This window comes from Bidens hawaiensis, unplaced genomic scaffold, assembly GCF_021521415.1.
Source record: "Bidens hawaiensis isolate Kalapana, Puna unplaced genomic scaffold, B.hawaiensis_p1.1 tig00005162_1, whole genome shotgun sequence".
NCBI classification, from domain to species: Eukaryota; Viridiplantae; Streptophyta; class Magnoliopsida; order Asterales; family Asteraceae; genus Bidens; species Bidens hawaiensis.
In genome coordinates, this window is record NW_027491330.1 from 936,373 (window position 1) to 943,457 (window position 7,085).

A 7,085-nucleotide genomic window follows, 5' to 3' on the forward strand; every position below is an offset into this window, starting at 1 on the left:
GTGTAATTGTTTTACTGTATAATATATCTTTATATATGTGATACATTTTTTTGTATTTCACATTATGTTATTATTTAAAAAAAAGTACTTATTTTAACCCGTGTGCTATACGGGTAACTAACCTAGTGTAAGGTATAAATAATAACACGCTTGTTACATCTCAAGCGTCTATTATAGTTAAGAGCATCTAATTGGCTCACATAATCTCACTTTATCTCTTTCTAGGCTTTGCCCATTTCATAGTTAAAAACGTTTAACAACGTCATCTCTCTCTTTTCTTTCTCATGTAATCCGTTTTGTAGTGTTTTTACATAATACAAGTCTCTCCTCCCTACACATCAACCACATCTCCTTTCTCTTAACAACATGAGCTAAAAATCATGTATTAGGATGCTTTAACGTACGCATTGCATAATCTAAGCTTGTAAATCAATCTGACATATAGTGAATGTTTATAAATAATGTTTTTTGTTGTTCTACGTTCATTTAGTTAAATACAATAATATTGATACATACCTTGTGTTGGTCATTGGTGTATGTAAGCAATTGTTTAACTTCATTAATTTACATTTAGTTATGTTCATTATGTCTTTTTTTCATATTTCTTTAAAAATCATCAAAAAATATATATTGGTAAACCAATAATAAGCCCAAAAGGCGCAACCATAGGACTTTTAGGCATTAAATTGAATTTTAAGTTGGATATCCTACATCACAGTCCAATCTTGTTAGCATCAAACTACATAAGCCACTTTTAAGCCCACCTGAAATTATAGTAATTTTATCAAAGAAACATTCTAAATTAATGTAGGAAGATATCAGCCAACATTCAAGTCTTTTAAGTTTTTATCTCTCTCTTTTATTAATAAATTCTGCAAGGTCTTGTAACGCACTCAAAACACTAATAAGCTCGTATCTTCAATGAATGGTGTCTACCCCTTGGGCATTATACTCGTGAATTGTCGCCTGGAAATATTGTCACTAAATATTTCAAGAAGAATGTCCCTCTTATTTGGACTATTCTAGAAAAATTGTGTTTAAGAAAACCATCTTAAGATGTAGTTGATAACATTATAGTATATCATTTAAGATGGGCCGCCCACCTTTTCTTTCGTAGCCCAATACAACTAATTTTCTTTAGTGGTCCAATAATATTAAAATATATACTACGCCCTACTTCACACACATATTAATAAAACCTAATTCTCCTATACTTATCTCATAAGAGACATCTATTTCGTCACGAGGAGCGCCGCATGCCGCCATTGATAACCCTAACTGTAAACTCTTGCTTGCCACTGTTAGAGGAAAACAATCGTCATCATATATGCGGGTAGGAATTATATATTTATATCCGTTACTTATGTTTTATTCTTTCTTGTTTTGAGTTATTTCATTAGCGTGAATTCCGTTTTCATTTTATCATTATCTTCCAATTTTGTTATGAAATGGCATGCTTACTTTTAATCTTCAATATGTAGGGAAATGGAGATTGGAATATCAGTCAATTATAACATGTTGATTGTTCATAGCAGTATAACAAGCATGCGGTGAATACACATGGTAATTTTAACCTTTATTATTATGAAGCGTATTTACCATTACTTGTTAGACATGTTGAATCATGTCACCACTTGGGACTAGTTGTTAGTCCGTCTATGCACAATTAGAGTTCTCATTATGATCCTAAGAAAAATATACAGAATATTAATGTGCTTTTCTTGCATCTAATGTTTCCGAAAAGATTATTGCATATGAATAGATTTTCTGTTCCTATATCTGAGTGCATTAACGTTAATTTCTTATAATTTTAAGGTCATCACTTGCTATATGTCTAGCAATTAATCATTTTTCTATCACACTAAAATTCTTATATTTCATTCCGGTTTTATTAAAAAAATAAAAAAAATTAGAAAAAAATAAAAAAAAACTCGTATTATATACATATGTATAATTTTATATAATCTTTAGTTACGTAATATACACATATATACAGTATCATTTATCTTAAATTATACACATGTTTACAAAAAAACATGTAAATGTACATATATGTATACATTATACATATGTGTATATAATTTAGCTAAATCGAGTTTTTTTATTTTTTATTTTTTTTATGAAACCGGGATGATAAAATAAGAATTTTGGTTTTTTTACTTTTTTGATTTTTGTGTTTTTTTTATTTTATGATTTTTTTTATTTTTTGGTTTTTTGTGGTCCAAAATGGTTCTCATAGTTCTTAATTTCAAAAAGGTGATTCTGATCCTACATATATATATATATATATATATATATATATATATATATATATATATATATTTGTACATGAAAAGCAATTACATTTGCTTATGTTCATTAACTTGCATTCAATCTCAAGGGGTGGCATATCACAACCGCTTTGGGACATTAAAAAAGTTTTCGCCACTTGTAATTTATGACATCCCTTATAATATGAAAATGTAACCTTTAACTTCCGATCCGGGGAAGCCCTCACCTAAGGCCAACACCCATGAACACTCGCTTTAAGGCACGACAATGCAGTGAGATAAAACCCATTATTGCAATAGTCTCTATAGTTAATTGCTCTCCTGTTATTAAGTAAAAAGGCAAATTTGATCATTTTGATGATCAGTTTTACCTTCCATCTTGATAAATCAGTTGTGGATATATTGTAGATAAATTTTGGTATGCATGGTAAGGCTCCTTGAGTAGATGTGCTCAACAGCCCAGAACATTAATCCATACTCTTTAACCATGCGCGGACATGCTATTTTGTTGTTTTTTCTTTTGTACGTTCCTTAAAATGTTAATCGTTAAAGCATATGTGGTCTAGTTCAAGTTAGAAGTCCTAGTGTCGTAATCTCCGCGTTCGATCCTACAGATACACAACATCATGAGTTTAGTTATCGAGATAATGATTGGGGTCATAGCTGGTTTATGCCACTAGTGAGCTGTATGACGATGGCAGAGGTTATATTATCAATGATAAATGTGTAATTGAAGCTGATGTTACAGTAAGGCTGTCAGTTCGCTCAAAAATGGAAACCGGTTGTGTTGGCCTTAAAAGTCTAGGATCTACTTGCTATGTGCATTCTCTCCTACAAACCTTATACCATATACCTTACTTTCGAAAGGTTGGTGATATCACTTTTTAGTTTTTACCTCAACAATTGATGCTCACTAAACGTATAATATTCGACAATCAGGCTGTCTTTTATATGCCAAGAACTGGGAATGATATAACCTTCAGTACAGTGATATTAGTGTCGCCACCGAAGAGCTGACCAAGTCTTTCAGTCAGGATACACATGAATGCTTTAAGAAAAATGATGCTCAAGAATGCATCATGGTTCTCTTTAAGAAACTTCAAGAAAAAAATGAAGGTATGCCTATTTCCGCTATCGAACATGAATTCTGTTAATTTTTTATTATTGCCTGATTATGTAGTTATGTATACTTGTGGTTATACACTGGCATAGGGTACTGTTGTAGAGGGTGCAATTCAACAATTGTTTGAAGGACATACTATGAGATATGTCGATTACACAAATGTCGACACCAGATCAACAAGAACGGAAACTTTTACTTGTAAGTACATTAACATTTGTAAGAATAAACTTGTTTTATATATGTTGATGGTAGTTATTTTATTAACACATATATATCTTGTGTCAGAACTTCAGCTTGATGTCGAAGGTTGTCGCACCGTGTATGATTCTTTTGACAAATATGTAGAAGTAGAGCAACCCGAAGCTGATATTAATAAATATGATCAGGTCAGAATCATTACTTGAATTTTGTTATAAATTTACATATTTTGCTATTTAAACATTTGGGCTTCTACAATTCAATCATGTGTTGTTCTTCACAGGATCTGTTCATCGATTTCCCCCCTGTTCTAGTACTGGAGTTAAAACGTTTCAGATACGATGATTCCATGGAAGATACAATGGTGAAGGTCAGTAACTTTGACCCTTATGACATGGTTCAGTTCATGTGAAGGCCACGGTTTGATATACTTTCGAATACGTTTTGTTGATTCTTACAACAATACCTTATTTGGACTTTTTATTGTGAAATTATTCAATTGGACAGACAAAAGACGATTATAGATTCCCCTTGCAACTTGATGTTGATATAGTGGATGGAAAGTATTTATCACCTCTGGCAGACAGAAGTGTTCGCAATCTTTACACTCATCACAGGTATCATAATTTAGTTGAGTATTTTGCACCGCGAGCTCATTATAGTAACTTTCATGAATAATTAGTCATAAGATATATTTCATAACATAGTAACTAGTTATTTTAGTTCTAGAAACAGTTAGCTGAAAGCAAGCCAAAATGATTATTATTTTAATTATGGAAATAAAGCCATAACTATGCTAACTTTTCTGAATAAGTTGGCTTTTATTTTTTTGTCTGAATATTCAGTAATTCAGTTCTATGTTATTTTTCCAGTGTTTTGGCTCACAGTGGGGATGTACATGATGGACATTCTGTTGCCTATATCTGGCCGACGCTCTCTGATCAATGGTATGAAATATCATGTGTTTGACAGCTACTACTGATCTCTTAGGTTTTCGATCTAAAAATACGTTCATTCATTCATACATATATAATAACTGCATACATGATTGAACAAATTAACACACAAATTTTGAATCTTGATTTCACTAATTTCATCCTATTTGTTTACAATATAAACCAGATGTTGTTCGAAACCAACGCAACGTTTGGATACGACTGATTACATGGTTACAATATTAACACTTGACATTAAGCTATAACTTTAGTTTAATACTTCCAATAATACATACAGATATAAATGCAAAGGCATATGCACAAACACAAACACACACACACAATCTATCACATTTTTATTTAATGCGTTGGCTGAAGTTAATGTCTTGTAGGTTTAAATTTGATGATGAACGCGTGATCGACACAGATATGAAGAGAGCATTGTTTGAACAATATGGAGGCGAGGAGGTGATTTGGTGGATGATATAAGTGATTTATTAGCATGCACTTCACTTAAACTTATATATAATTCATGAATTAATGTTTTATTTGAGACAGGTAGATTATTATACATGCTTGTGTATATACGTGAAAGTGAGACGGCTAACATATTTTGTAATGTGGATGAGATGGATATGGCCGAACACCTTCGAGTAAAAGGCCCGGCCCTGTGGATACAGCCCCGCCGCCACCTAAAACCAACTATGGGTTATCCCACACGGTCCCAAACAGTATATCCAGAAACCAACCAGCACCTCATTTGCGGGCCTCGCTAAGCAAGCAGGTGCACTCGGTTCGGCCATTGGCAGTTTACCCACCAAACGGGTCTATAAGTCAACCATCTTATTTTCCATCTAGCTCTCAGTTTGGTGATATGAATGAGCCTCTTTTTGTTGAACCGTTGCAAACCCGACACCCGGTTCAACATTTCCAACCGCCACCTGTGTTTGGAGGCGTGCCGCATGGTGGGACTGGAAAAATGACAGATCTTTTGAATGTATGAATACTTATTATTACTTAGCAATTTACTTTCTTATATATATTTTTTATTAACAAGTTTTTGACTTTTGAATATTGAAAATTTTGGTTGTAGGCTGTCCAGCGCGGTGTTGACCAGGTTTCCCAATACGAACGTTATAGAAAAGGTCATAAGGCGGGAAATTGATGGAAGTTCGTTGACGATGTATGATCAATGTTTCTGCTTTCTGGTTGTGCAAGCCCACATATGGAAATCGTTAAATTTCTTATTTATGTTTCCTCCATAGTTTCAGATTATTTCATAAAAAAAATAGTTGCTTTGTTTATGTTCCTTAGTTATGTTTCCTTCATATAGTTGTGATTTTCTTTTTGTTTTTCTTTTCATGTTTAAACACATTAAAATTTAAAAGGTGGCAACATGGGTCAAAACGGTCGGGTAAAACACCTCAGACAAGTTTTTTCAAAGAGAAATCTATATTCATTTGAAGTAGACCATATTAATTATGTGATGGATGAACAAATTTATTAATCAAAAAATATAATAAACTAGGTTTGTACCCGTCGCGATGCGGCGGTATATTAACGTGAATTCGGCTGGTAGAAGTTCTTTATGATTGCGGTGGTACATTAACGGGCACTCGGTTGTTAAATGTTAATTATCATATCTACACTAAACTGAAAATATTAATCCGTCAATGTAGAAAACAATAGTGATATTGGTATAACATATAATATAAAAAAATTAACATATTAAAGAAAAACAAATACAACTTATGATCAAATCAACATAAATTTGGTTGGTATCGGCTAACTTCGTTATGAAATTAATACTAAACCTAAAGATTAAATTAGAAAACGCCTAGAATACTCGCATAACTTATTATACCAAAAAAATTCATTTAAAACAAAGTTCATTGGGTTGATAAAATGTAAGGCCCCGGTAGCCCTACTTTGGTGTTGGATTTACTCATGAACATAGTTCAAATATCAGAGTTAATTAAAACTTTACGCGGAACATTAAAACTTCCATAAAACATTTCTTAATAATCCAAATCTTGACTTAAACAAACAACTTGTCTTTCAAAAACAAAGTAATTAAAACATAACACGTCTTGAGTCTTCTGATGCCAGCCTCTTATTCAATGCCACGTGTCCCCTCAAGCGAACTGCCTCAATCTACTCACCTGCGTACATACTAAAAGTCAGCTACGCTGAGTGAGTTCTAGTTAATCACATATCATATAATACATACACTTACCTTCAATCATGCATCCGAAGATACATAATAATGACTTTACTATTTTACGTTCGTTACATAATTTCATACATACATTCATACTTTATTACTTTCATATTATATAGTTACTGTCCGTTCTATCTCAGATATTATTAGGGTCTGGTCCATCTTTCCTTTGTCTATCTCAGATATTTTAGGGTCTGGTCCTTTCTTATCTATCTCAGATATTATTAGGGTCTGGTCCCTTTTTACTTCTCTATCTCAGATATTATAAAGGGTCTGGTCCCTCCTTCTCTATCTCAGATATTATTAGGGTCTGGTCCCTCTTTCTTCATCTTCGTACA

The 7,085-nt window shown here is 32.7% G+C and overlaps 1 pseudogene; it reads left to right on the top strand.

Moving 5' to 3' along the window:
• The first annotated feature begins 2,538 nt into the window (after positions 1-2,538).
• Positions 2,539-5,691, top strand: LOC143629135 (ubiquitin C-terminal hydrolase 12-like; annotated as a pseudogene).
• The last annotated feature ends 1,394 nt before the right edge of the window (positions 5,692-7,085 follow it).